At 37.5% G+C, this 15,121-nt stretch overlaps 1 protein-coding gene across 2 annotated transcripts in view; it reads right to left on the reverse strand.

Annotated features, from left to right (window-relative positions):
* The window catches only part of LOC110460329 (cAMP-regulated phosphoprotein 21-like), an 82,186-nt gene that overhangs the window by 49,954 nt on the left and 17,111 nt on the right, over nt 1-15,121 (reverse strand). Inside the window, exon 2 of one of the 2 annotated variants that reach the window (XM_021513169.1) lies at nt 8,364-8,726. The gene's annotated coding sequence lies outside the window, so the exon portion shown is untranslated. Of the gene's footprint in view, nt 1-4,374; nt 4,821-8,363; nt 8,727-15,121 lie in introns of those variants that run through there. The other variant, XM_021513171.1, reaches the window with a different exon arrangement.

Consider the following 15,121-nt stretch of genomic DNA (forward strand, 5'->3'; position numbering starts at 1 on the left):
GATTGATTATATGGGATATAAGTACCTGAAAACTATCAGGCAACAACACAATACCATAAATTACCAGAGTGATATACCAGCTAATGATCATTGTGGCCCGTCACACTTTTTATCTCTCTACAATAAAGCTAACTCACTCCTAGTTTTCAGCCATTGTTTGAATACAGGACGTATGGATTTTTCCTACACATCAATAATTTTCTTACAAAATTTGTTTTATCACCCAAACATTGGCCCGTGTTTGTTTTAGAACCAATGGCTAAATAAAAAATAATGTCTGATAACGAAGAGAAACAAGATTTATGATGTATCTTTTGTACAGAATGGCGCGGAAGACTGGGCAATTAAGCCGAAATCAGCGGTCAGCGTTAACTGGATCATGTTGTTTGTGAGCCCTGTGCTGATAAGACAGTCGGCACCTGTATGTTGGGACATAGCGATCAATGTTCAATTAGGACATTTGTTTTCCATATATCAACACTACAAAGGTGGTCCTACTAGAACATAACACATGATAAATCTCTCCACGTCACAGATTGCAGGTAATATATGTGTAAGCAAACCGCTTTTGTGTAGGGCTGCAGTCGTTGATAGAAATTTTGGTATCGATAAATATATAATATCTACCTTAAAATACTGTGATCTAACATTGTCATTTTTATCAATTGTCCAAGGCATGTGAAACACCACAGGTCAGCAGCATTAAAGTTAACTTGTTGTCAATGATAAAACACTGTTTATCTTGTTAGCTTTGTTTAGACATTAGAAATCGTTTGGGGATCTATAGACCCTCCTATTATATGAATCACACAGAGTGCTGACTGAATGAATTCAGTTTTTACAAAACAAACACAAAGTTGTTGATACTACACTCTGTGATAGTCCTTCATATGTGTTTATATGTTTACTTTGTTAAAGTATCAAAATCATAAAGTCCAGATAGTGAATGAACCCTATATATCATCACATTTCCTTCAATCTATTTCCACTACTGCAAATCCTAAATAGTCATAAAAATTCCATCAAAACCCCATTAAATTTGCCATTTTCATCAAAAATGGTCATTAATATTTTTGGCAAATTAATGCTACTTTTAAGCATTATCATCAGCATTGATTTTTTGAAAAATCACAGATGATTTTTTATCAAGGGCCATTAATTTACAAATTACGGTCAATTTTTCGCTTTTTTTCATCACTATAACCATGAGTATTTCTTTTGGTTACTTTTGATCACCATTTTTATATTTTTAATGGCTATAAACACTCAAATAATTTGAATCACAATGTACCAGCCATGACCAGTTCTAACAAAATTTTAACTTAAGTTAACCCTTAGGCTGCTATATTGATTTCTATGTAAAGGGACACCACTGCTGAATTAATTATTGAAATATAAATTAATTTACTTGATTTTTCAAATGTGCATAACTTGAAAAATATTTGTAATATGTGAATAAAAATTATAGGAAACTGTTCGTTATTGTCTCTAGTTTATATTAACGTTTTCAATTCTAAAGTTGCTTCAGTATTTACCTGTACAGGTGGTAATAAAGGTAAGAAAAGGTGAAACTTTTAATTAATTGGATTTAAGCACCAGAAAGATCATTTTAAAATTATTTTTGTCAACAAATGTGATTGGCAAATGATAACATTGCATGTGATTTGCTACAGATTTCAGGTCGTCATTCAATATATTTACTGTCATAGTCGGCATAAAGATATATCTTAGCTACGGTCTAGTTTATGATTAAATCATCGATAAATAGTTTGAAGAAATCAATCGGCTCAAAATGTATCAATGTCAATGTTCAATTTGGCTCACCTGGAGACGACATGTGTAGTCCGCTAAAACTGACCATAATCGCAGGCTCAAAACTTCTGATCGGTCGCCTATTTATGACGACCGATCAGAATTTTTGAGCCTGCGATTATGGTCAGTTTTAGCGGACTACACATGTGCGCCTCGGTCCGCCAATATTTTCATGTTTGGATAGGCCACAAAGCCGCTCATTGGAAAGTTACATATTATGTTACACCGAAGTATTTCCGCATCAACCATGTCAAACCCTTCAAAACCTTTATTATCATCGTAGGTGACGCTGGAGAATAAATGTTTACCATCATATTCATCGCTTCAATCTACACGTCCGCCCTTTTTATGACGTTTTTTCCGATTTGAAATTCTCTCGCACACCTTTGTTTATTACTAGGGTACACTGCCGGGTATATCGAAAGTAATGACAAAACAACCAATTAGAACCCTTCTACTATACACGTTCGGGTTTGGTATAGCAACAATCCGCTTTCACACTTCTTATTTACTAATCAAAACCTAAAGATCGAGAAACCACATATGCGGTGCGTAGCACTGACGACCCGATTTATCGAAAGCGCCAATGTGGCGCGTAGCAGCCTTCGGGTAAATTCTGATTGTAATGACGAAGCAACAGTTCAATATACATGTATATAACATTTAATGGACATGGTGTAGGGTATAAGTTAACCAGAAGTTGACCAAAGGGTATCCTGGTGAAGGATGTGAATTGACAAGGGGTAAAATTAAACTTGTTGCAAGATATAAATCTTAATATTGATTAATGGTTCTTAACATGCAATGTCAGTTTTAATGTCAATAGGTCTAAATTATATTTCCCCTGCTTTCATGGTTTCAATAGGTCTAAATCATATTTCCCATACTTTAAACAGTGTCAATAAGTCTTGATCATGTTTCTCAAACTTCCCATACTTTAATGGTTTCAATAGGTCTAAATCATATTTCCCATACTTTAATGGTTTTGATAGGTCTAAATCATCTTTCCCATACTTTAATGGTTTCAATAGGTCTAAATAATATTTTCCATACTTTAATGGTTTCGATACATCTAAATCATATTTCCCATACTTTAATGGTTTCAAAAGGTCTAAATCATATTTTCCATACTTTAATGGTTTCGATAGGTCTAAATCATATTTCCCATACTTTAAATAGTGTCAATAAGTCTAAATCATGTTTCTCAAACTTTCCATACTTTAATGGTTTCAATAGGTCTAAATCATATTTTCCATACTTTAATGGTTTAGATAGGTCTAAATCATATTTCCCATACTTTAATGGTTTCAATAGGTCTAAATCATATTTCCCATACTTAAATGGTTTCAATAGGTCTAAATCATATTTCCCATACTTTAATGGTTTTGATAGGTCTAAATCATATTTCCCATACCTTAATGGTTTCGATAGGTCTAAATCATATTTCCCATACTTTAAATAGTGTCAATAAGTTTAAATCATGTTTCCCATACTTTAAATAGTGTCAATAAGTTTAAATCATGTTCCTCATACATTAAATTGTGTCAATAAGTTTAAATCATGTTTCTCATACATTAATTGTGTCAATAAGTTTAAATCATGTTTCTCATACATTAAATAGTGTCAATAAGTTTAAATCATGTTTCTCATACATTAAATAGTGTCAATAAGTTTAAATCATATTTCCCATACATTAAATAGTGTCAATAAGTCTAAATCATGCTTCTCATACATTAAATACTGTCAATAGGTCTAAATCATGTTTCTCATACATTAAATAGTGTCAATAAGTTTAAATCATTTTTCCCATCCTTTAAATAGTGTCAATAAGTTTAAATCATATTTCCCATCCTTTAAATAGTGTCAATAAGTCTAAATCATGTTTCTCATACATTAAATAATGTCAATCGGTCTAAATCATGTTTCTCATACATTAAATAGTGTTAATAGGTCTAAATCATGTTTCTCATACATTAAATTGTGTCAATAGGTCTAGATTATGTTTTCCATATATGTACTTTCACTAGTGTCAATAAGTTTAAATCATGTTTCTCATACATTAAATTGTGTCAATAGGTCTAGATTATGTTTTCTATACATGTACTTACTTTCAATAGTGTCAATAAGCTTTGGCTAGGTCATATTTCCATTTATTTAAATAGTGTCAAGAAGTCTAGATCATGTTTCCAATACTTTCAGGTATGAATTAAAGGAAAAGATAAAAAATGATGCATGTGTATATATTTTCTTAAATATGCTTTTACACGATTTAATTTCTATATTATATGAAAAATGTTATTTAAAAAAGGGATTACATACACCAGGTATGACACATACAATGAATGTTGACTTCATATTACTTTATACACTACAGCTTTAACACATGAAACAAATCCTTTAAAAACATTTTCCAACACAAGACTTTTCAATGTAAGTGACGAAGACAGAAGTCAGATGTCTCACCCTCATAAGCAGCATGTGTACATGTACATCTACATATACATGAAAAAACGAACATTATGTGAAAACATATACCCTGGAGAAAAACTTGAAAAATATTACCTTTACATGGAAACCATTCTTATAGCAATCCCTTGCAGCCAAACAGGTAAAAACCAGGTGTTGTCAGGTAAGGTGTTTTGCATCATGTTATCATGCCGAGCACACCAGATGGGTGTGGCCATGTATAGCGTGCAGGTAAATGTCAATATATTATTAGGTCCACGAGTAGTGCAGACATCTAGCTGGCTACATCATGATCACTATCACCAAAACTAGCCAGCTACAGTACCAAGTTGGACAGACTGGGTATATAACATACACAGCCTAACAGTTGCATAGAAATGAATGAAAGCCCAGGAAATATATAGAATCGTTACGTTTTCCAGGAACTACAGCGATACATCTCCGCAAGCAAAGAACTCCAGTATAGAACTGGAAGCAGTGTTGAACACTATACTAGTATCAGGGTGCTTACCACACCACTACAGCAGAGTAAGGCAGGGTCATATTTCATAGAATTACCTCATGCAATATGAACCACTGTGATCTTAAATCATTAAAATAAATGCAAACATTGAAGACCTAATAAGAGAAAACATGGTTTTCCTAATGTTTTCAAACTCTGATGTTTGAAAATATTAATCAGCACTTGTGTAAAGATAAGCTTAACCACAGCAACACAGTATTTACATGTTAATATGTCCGATTGAAGCCATCTGGTATGTGCATGCAAGGTTGTAACATTACCAAAGAAAACTTCTTTTTATTTTTACTTCAATACCTGCATGTATTTACATTACATGAAAATTGTTGATGCGTGAGCCCTTTTATGATAACACGCATCACAATTTAATACTTAAAATTTGCTTTTTCAACTAAAGCTGATGTAACTATCTTTTTAATCAAATTCATCCCCAATCTTAAATCTTGATCATGACACTACACCAAGATAACCCTGCTACACAATGTCCAGTTTGACACCTTGACACTACACCAAGATGCATATGACCCCTACACAATGTCCAGTTTGACACCTTGACACTTCACCAAGATGCATATGACCCTACACAATGTCCAGTTTGACACCTTGACACTACACCAAGATGCATATGACCCTACACAATGACCAGTTTGACACCTTGACACTACACCACGATGACCCTACACAATGTCCAGTTTGACACCTTGTCACTACACCACGATGACCCTGCTACATAATGACCAGTTTGACACCTTGTCACTTCACCATGATGACCCTACACAATGGCCAGTTTGACGCCTTGACACTACCCCACGATGACCCTGCTACACAATGACCAGTTTGACGCCTTGACACTGCACCACGATGACCCTACACAATGCCCAGTTTGACACCTTGACACTGCACCTCGATGACCCTACACAAAGTCCAGTTTGACACCTTGCCACTTCACCATGATGACCCTAGACAATGTCCAGTTTGACACCTTTACACTACACCACGATGACCCTACGCAATGTCCAGTTTGACACCTTTACACTACACCACGATGACCCTACGCAATGTCCAGTTTGACACCTTTACACTACACCACGATGACCCTGCTCCACATTGACCAGTTTGACACCTTGACTCTACACCTCGATGACCCTACACAAAGTCCAGTTTGACACCTTGACACGACACCCCGATGAACCTACACAATGTCCAGTTTGACTCCTTGACACTACACCACGATGTCCCTGCTACTTAATGACCAGTTTGACACCTTGACACTATACCACGATGACCCTACACAATGTCCAGTTTCACACCTTGTCACTTCACCATGATGACCCTAGACAATGTCCAGTTTGACACCTGACACTACACCAAGATGCATATGACCCCTACACAATGTCCAGTTTGACGCCTTGACACTACACCACGATGCCCCTACACAATGTCCAGTTTGGCCCCTTGACACTACACCAAGATGCATATGACCCTACGCAATGTCCAGTTTGACACCTTGACCCTACACCACGATGACCCTACACAATGTCCACGTTGACACCTTGACACTTCACCTCGATGACCCTACACAAAGTCCAGTTTGACACCTTGACACCACACCAAGATGCATATGACCCTCCACAATGTCCAGTTTGACACCTTTACACTACACCACGATGACCCTACAGAATGTCCAGTTTGACACCTTGGCCCTACACCTCGATGACCCTACACAAAGTCCAGTTTGACACCTTGCCACTTCACCATGATGACCCTAGACAATGTCCAGTTTGACACCTTTACACTACACCACGATGACCCTGCTAAATAATGACCAGTTTGACACCTTGCCACTTCACCATGATGACCCTAGACAATGTCCAGTTTGACACCTGACACTACACCAAGATGCATATGACCCCTACACAATGTCCAGTTTGACAACTTGACACTACACCACGATGACCCTGTTGCACAATGTCCAGTTTGACACCTGACACTACACCAAGATGCATATGACCCTAAACAATGACCAGTTTGACACCTTGTCACTTCACCGTGATGACCCTACACAATGTCCAGTTTCACACCTTGTCACTTCACCATGAGGACCCTACACAATGTCCAGTTCGACACCTTGACACTTCACCAAGATGAATATGACCCTACACAATGTCCAGTTTGGCCCCTTGACACTACACCAAGATGCATATGACCCTACACCATGACCAGTTTGACACCTTGACACTGCACCTCGATGACCCTACACAAAGTCCAGTTTGACACCTTGACACTTCACCTCGATGACCCTACACAATGGCCAGTTTGACACCTTGTCACTTCACCATTATGACCCTACACAATGTCCAGTTTCACACCTTGTCACTTCACCATGATGGCCCTACACAATGTCCAGTTTGACTCCTTGTCACTTCACCATGATGGCCCTACACAATGTCCAGTTTGACAACTTGACACTACACCACGATGACCCTGCTAAATAATGACCAGTTTGACACCTCGTCACTTCACCATGATGACCCTAGACAATGTCCAGTTTGACACCTGACACTACACCAAGATGCATATGACCCTCCACAATGTCCAGTTTGACACCATGACACTGCACCCCGATGGCCCTACACAATGTCCAGTTTGGCCCCTTGACACTACACCAAGATGCATATGACCCCTACACAATGTCCAGTTTGACTCCTTGTCACTACACCACGATGTCCCTGCTACTTAATGACCAGTTTGACACCTTGACACTACACCACGATGACCCTACACAATGTCAAGTTTGACACCTTGTCACTACACCACGATGACCCTGCTACACAATGTCCAGTTTGACCCCTTGACACTACACCGCGATGACCCTACACAATGTCCAGTTTGACTCCTTGACACTGCGCCCCGATGGCCCTACACAATGTCCAGTTTGACACCTTGTCACTTCACAATGATGACCCTACACAATGTCCAGTTTGACGCCTTGACACTACACCACGATGACCCTGCTACAAAATGTCCAGTTTGACACCTTGACACTACAACACGATGACCCTACACAATGTCCAGTTTGACACCTTGTCACTACACCACGATGACCCTGCTACACAATGACCAGTTTGACACCTTGACACTACACCACGATGACCCTACACAATGTCCAGTTTGACACCTTGTCACAAAACGATGTCCTTACTGGCCAGGTTGCATGCCTTTGAGAGGAAGATCCCTTCAAAGATTACACTGGAGGAAATGACTTTTACATTTGATAGTGAATGATTCTTGGACTATAGTATATACACTAAGCCTGATACTATGCTTAACGATGAAGAGATGAAACATTGTACCTAAATCTTTCATGGATGATTGCCAGCCAAGATGTGAATCGGGTGAATTATAGCCAGTATAAGTCGTATGTCATTGGATTGCAGGAAAGGTGGAGAGTGTGTACCTCACATTAAAGATGAAGTGGTGGTATCCTGACCCAGGAGGGAATGTCAATGTTGGCCATTGCTGTCCGGTGTAAAATGTCAGCTAATGGCTGAACAGGTGAGCTTACCTTTGGTTGATGTATAGGTGGTGATGAGGTGGATGATTGAGTTGACAGTTTCTATATTGCACACTTGTGACGCGGAGGTTGTAGATCAGTCCCTTGGTCTCTCACACTGCCAGTTAATAGTCATTCTGATTTAGCTGCATTCTGTCTGCTGGTTTGTATACCCCTTGTATAACAGGTATGCTCACAAAATCAGCATACCTCCACCTGTCCATAAATCACCAGGGGCTGATATGCACACGTCCAAATTTTCAATAATAGCTACACTTTTGGTATGAACCGATGTTTTTTCCCCCCTGCAGTGCTGTTTCCACACCTGTGTTGAGCTGGATGGTCACCTCCACATGGTCACATCTTGACTGGTTCCTGAAATGATAAAGCAACAGGAATTTTATAATTTAAGCTGCATGCCTAGATCTACAAATGTTGATCAATGTAATTCTTCAGGGTATCAGGCAACTTGTCAAAGGAACGTATAACTGTACATGCTCTTCCTCTGAAACTGAATCCTAAACAAGAGGCCAATGGGACCTGTATGGGCTCACTTCAAACGAAGTTTCCACTGAGACCCTAGAAGTCATCTCTCATTTCTTATTGACCAGAACAATCACTAGAACACAATGTACCATTTTTTCTCTGAATTTGACCCCCAGTTGACCTTGCATAAGACTTAAAGCAATTTGATTTATTTGAAAGGCTTTTACCATGAGCAAGCTAAAATCAAATGTTTGCATGCAGGCCACACATTATGACTCTCAAAACCTTGTGGTTCTTTTTAAGAAAAAGATACCTGATTTATTTTTTTAACACATCTGACCTGTGATATTGACCTACATATTAGGTCAAGTATCAAATGTGTAACTGGTTTTGCAATTTCCTAAGTCCCTGATCACCCCAGCTACCAACTAGCCACACATGTACATCCTATTACCATTCCCGCCTTATGGTTCATGAATATATTTTGACATATTAAAAACCCTTGTACCTTAAACTTATGTACATCATTTAGTGATTAAACAAACAAATTTGATAGTCCTTCATCCCAGAAAGCTTCAGACAAATATCATGGCCCCATGGGTGTACAGTTAAAGATATTGTTTTTAACTCATTTCACCCTGTGACCTTAAATATATCATTAAGTCTTTCTACCTTACCAATTTGATAGCCATTTATCAGAGAAATTAATAAAACTAAATACCATGGGTGCGGGCAGTTCATTTCTGTAGAGGGAGTGATTTAAATGAAAATATGACAACAGACAACAGACAACAACAACAGAAGCTGTACTATTCATATCGTACCTCCAGACAAATCAGGCCAGGAGAGCTAAAAGCCATGTGACAAGCATGTTATGCAGTAAATATTATCACTCAATCATTGTGTTGTTAAATTGAGACACCAGATCACATGACATCATACAGTGTATGTGAACATGACATCATACAGTGTATGTGAACATGACATCCCACAGTGTATGTGAACATGACATCATACAGTGTATGTGAACATGACGGTGGAATTAACACTTCTAACATGAAGTGACGAGATTGAAGTGATGGTCAAAGAAAACAGATTGAAGCGATGGTCAAAGAAAACAGATTGAAGTGATGGTCAAAGAAAACAGATTGAAGTGATGGTCAAAGAAAACAGATTGAAGTGATGGTCAAAGAAAACAGATTTGTGAGATAAGAAAACAGACACACTTAGAGAATGTCAAAAACTTAAAGTCAGGCTTGGTCAATAGGTCCAGAGTCACCCTATTGACTGATCAGGCCTGGTCAATAGGTCTGCAGTCACCCTATTGACTGACCATACAGAGTCAAATTCTGTCAACCAGGCCTTCCAACATGTACAGTTAGCAAACTGACTGTTCTGTCAAGCAGCCCCTCATATTCTTTCTTATGCCTGCCAAACCCTTGTCGCCTACACAGACACTATACATGACATTTGCCACAGCCAGATGGGAAAAGGCGAAGACATTAATTTTATCACATTGTCGAAACAGTGGACTTTTATGATCAAATACACCCACTTTCACCTTCTTACCTTTTCATACAAATTTAACAAATATTTTTTTCATTCAGATAACTCCCACTGTGACCTTCCTAACATTATATTTCCTACACAGATCTAAATGACACTGCTGTCGTCTGCCCTTGATTACAAGTGACATTCCTCAGGTCTTCATGTCCCCTTTCTATATATCACAGATGTACACGTCCCCTTTCTATATATCACAGATGTACACGTCCCCTTTCTATATATCACAGATGTACACGTCCCCTTTCTATATATCACAGATGTACACGTCCCCTTTCTATATATCACAGATGTACACGTCCCCTTTCTATATATCACAGATGTACACGTCCCCTTTCTATATATCACAGATGTACACGTCCCCTTTCTATATATCACAGATGTACACGTCCCCTTTCTATATATCACAGATGTACACGTCCCCTTTCTATATATCACAGATGTACACGTCCCCTTAATTTATATCACAGATGTACATGTCCCTTTAATTTATATCACAGATGTACACGTCCCCTTAATTTATATCACAGATGTACACGTCCCCTTAATTTATATCACAGATGTACACGTCCCTTTAATTTATATCACAGATGTACATGTCCCTTTAATTTATATCACAGATGTACACGTCCCCTTAATTTATATCACAGATGTACATATCCCCTTAATTTATATCACAGATGTTCATATCCCCTTATTTTGTATCACAATTGTACAGTACATGTCCCCTTATTTTATATCACAAATGTACATATATACATGTCCCCCTATATATTTTTATCCCAAATGTACAGTACACGTCCCCTTATTTTATATCACAGATGTACATATCCCCTTATTTTATATCACAGATGTACATATCCCCTTAATTTATATCACAGATGTACATATCCCCTTAATTTATATCACAGATGTACATATCCCCTTATTTTATATCACAATTGTATGGTATACGTCCCCTTTTTTCATAACCCAGCTGGTGCACGTTCTCATATAGACATACTAAATCAATGAAAGCTGATATTCAACATTAATACTGAAACAACAAAAGCTGTTCAATTTTAATAATGAATCAACAAATTTGATCATTATTAATTCTAAACCAGCATGGTGCTAGATATTAATTTACCACTTAAAGTCAGAAATAAAATCCAAACTTAAATGTATCCATATATCAGAAGAAGACTCATATATATTTAAACATTTGTCAGGACAAGTTTTGGTTGAATTGGCTGTTGATATTTACAAAGTCAGAAATGCCTTAGACAATCAACACATGAAGGAAACCATTTTGTGGAAGTATTGCAGAGCAATCCATAATCCCTAAGTCCCAGAGGGGGATTACAATTTCAGTAAACTTAGAACTAAATTAAAATATGTACACAGCATGTGTGTTAGCATGACAAACTTAACACTAATTAAATATGATCAGAGAACATTTGTTAACATGAAATAGCCAAATTTAGTGCTTGAAATGTTCAATTACATGCAACTACAACAGATCAAACTGAAAGAATCTATACACAACAATGTACATATATAATACACAAATAGTTAAATCAAAAGGTATTTAGAGGTTGACAGTCGTAGTAAATTAAAAGTCGTTGCCTTTGACAAGACTAGCCTACGGGCAGATTCTAAAAAGGATCATCTACTATCCCCACCTGTAATATTTTCGAAGTAAATTTAGCCGATTTTACTAGCCAGTAATTATATATGGCCTGTTATAAAATATCCTAGCTAGCTCCTGGTGTAGAGATGGTGGAATCATACACGGTGGTTGTATGATGACACCCCTAATGAACCCAAACGAGCCCATACATATTACCAAATCTGATTATAGCGCCATGTATGTCCTACAAAATTTAAATCAATGCAAGTAACTATAGGGTAACATGAAAAATGATGTGTTCAAACACCTACCTAAATGATTATAATAATCCACACTGTCCCCCATGACTGTAAAGAGAGTGTATGACGTATAGAGGAGAGCCCTGTTCCCAACAAGTAAGTGAGGCGACTGTCCAGCTTGACAGGTCGTGGGCCAATCAATTGTCTCACTAGCTATAGCTGGGAAACACTGTCCTTGACAAGTGTGTATCAATAATATGGAAACAGAATACACCTGTAATTAATGGCATAACAAAACCAGGTAAATATGTTCAGGCTAAATGTTAGGGAATGAGTAAATGCTTGATGATTATGTAAGACAATGGTTCATATAATCTCCATGGTAATTATAGATTTGTTTTGTAAACAAATACCATATTTGCTGTAAAAAGCTCCCTGGGTGCTTATTAAATAACTATAATTTGGGGTAAATGACCAGGTCTTTTTTATTAATTGTGCTCATCCAGAAAAAAAAAGATACATTCTTCCCAGCATCTTAGGCGTGCATACTTCCTATTTTCTGTCTGGGATTCTTTTTCAGTGAAATATACCATGTTGAAATTCATGGAGGAGTGCTTATTTTGGGAAGGCCAATCATTAGGCTATATACAGTAGTGTATTGACATTGACCCTATAAGCTACTATAACCAGAATATCTATATCTAACCAGTACATCCATTAATATCCTACAGTATACTGTCAAATAAACCCAAACACATAGATGTCCACAGTACAGTATAACCTGACTTCGACGGGTTTATACAGGGTAGGGTATCAATATTAAAGGATCCCTGTCCCACGGCGCTGTGGTTTTTACACTATAACCAGAATATCTATATCTAACCAGTACATCCATTAATATCCTACAGTATACTGTCAAATAAACCCAAACACATAGATGTCCACAGTACAGTATAACCTGCCTTCGACGGGTTTATACAGGGTAGGGTATCAATATTAAAGGATCCCTGTCCCACGGCGCTGTGGTTTATACAGGGTCGGGTATCAATATTAAAGGATCCCTGTCCCACGGCGCTGTGGTTTTTACACTATAACCTCCTGTAGCACTTCAGTTAACTAGGTGAGACAGTCCGTTTGGATACTGGTTTAGCCCCTTTGAATTTTTTACACTTGGAAAACTGTTGTAGATTTTTTTGGTTCATTTTATCTTATAATTACCTATTTTTAATAAAAGTGCCACAAGGTAGACTTTTCTTTTCAGAAATGATTTATCAAAGCTATAGAACGTTATGCTGGATAAAACAGTTTCCAATGCATAGTAAGTTTCTGGCAGTGGTACGTACAGGGATCCTTAAATGCAAGAAATTTGACCGGTAAACCACATCGGTTTCTGGAATAGACAGGGGTCAGATAAGACAGGGTTAACCTACTGTAAGGGAGGAACTGCAGGATCCAATACAAAATCCAGTATGTAAGAGACGACAGGGATCCAGATAAGACAGAGGCTGATTAAGACAGGATACTATATCAGTAGATGGGCACTAAAACAAGATTGTATTAGTAACATAAAGCTGTATGGTTTCTATTTACATGGATGTAAGCTTAGATAAATGTCAAAAAGTGCAAAAAACTCAATTTCATTATTTGTTGTATGCTATTAAAACAAAACTATCAGTGAAACAAATTTAATATTGGTGACTCAATTTGCTACCAAAATAGCTAGCCTTGAGGAGGACATCATTACGCCTGCATATTTATTGGAGTTCCAATAATAACTAATATGACACAGAGGTAAGACACCAGTAAATTACACATGATATATATCTACCACCACGTCGACGCTATTAATGTCAGGTGTCCATCTCTGTCTTCCTGGTCAATGAAGAATGACCAACTCTTGCTCCCACAAACAATATACGTATATATAGTACATCTCATATCTACAAGCAGACATATAGGGAAATAGAGAAAAAAAGATATCTTAGTATCCAACACGCTTGGACAACATCAGAAAACCAATTTAGCACAAAGACACAACAATTAGAACTGAGTTGAAACCAAAACGAAAGCCATCATATACCTCCCGAAAACAGTCAGCACAGCTGTGAAACTTTTCCTATACCAAATACAGCACCAGTGATGTCTCGCTCACGTCCAGGTCAACTACTTTAAAGTGCCCATGTAAATCCTGTAACTTCAAACGGGCTAGTAGGACTGTAAAAAGGTTAACGGGGTAAATATATCCCGAAAATCCTGATAGCTTATAATTATAAAAGACTCTGGAGTAGTCTAAATTAGGCCATGCTAACGCCATAGTCAACAACATATGAGTTGGTATAAGTTTTATCAGGGTATCCAGCAAGAATGTAAATGAGAGCCGAAAGAATTATAAGTGAAATTGTTCTGTCACCTTGCTTGACCTCTATGGTGATTTTTATGGTCACACTGCCTGGTGCATCTAGGTGCGAGGTATTGCATGGCACTGGACATCAATGGACATACCAGGATCAATCACTAGCTGACAATTGTGATCTATATTACTCATAATAATACAAAGCTAAATTGCACGAATACAATACACGATGGTTTTTTCACATGAATCATACACCTCTTTACCTACTCGAGACAAGGGTCAATTGTCAACCTTCTAGGAGATTTTACGGATGTTGACTAATTCAAACAGCTTCATTCTAAATCCAACACCAAATGTACACCCACTGAGCTTGTTATGAAACAATATTTGGTTGAATAAGAATTAGTATCAATTAAAATATCTCTACAGGATAACATACAAGGTGAAGTGTCTAAATCAAAATGTTTAATCAGATTTATGAGAACAAGAGGCCCTCTGGGCCTGTATTGCTCACCTT

The sequence above is a fragment of the Mizuhopecten yessoensis genome, unplaced genomic scaffold, assembly GCF_002113885.1.
Source record: "Mizuhopecten yessoensis strain PY_sf001 unplaced genomic scaffold, ASM211388v2 scaffold10359, whole genome shotgun sequence".
Classification (NCBI taxonomy): domain Eukaryota; kingdom Metazoa; phylum Mollusca; class Bivalvia; order Pectinida; family Pectinidae; genus Mizuhopecten; species Mizuhopecten yessoensis.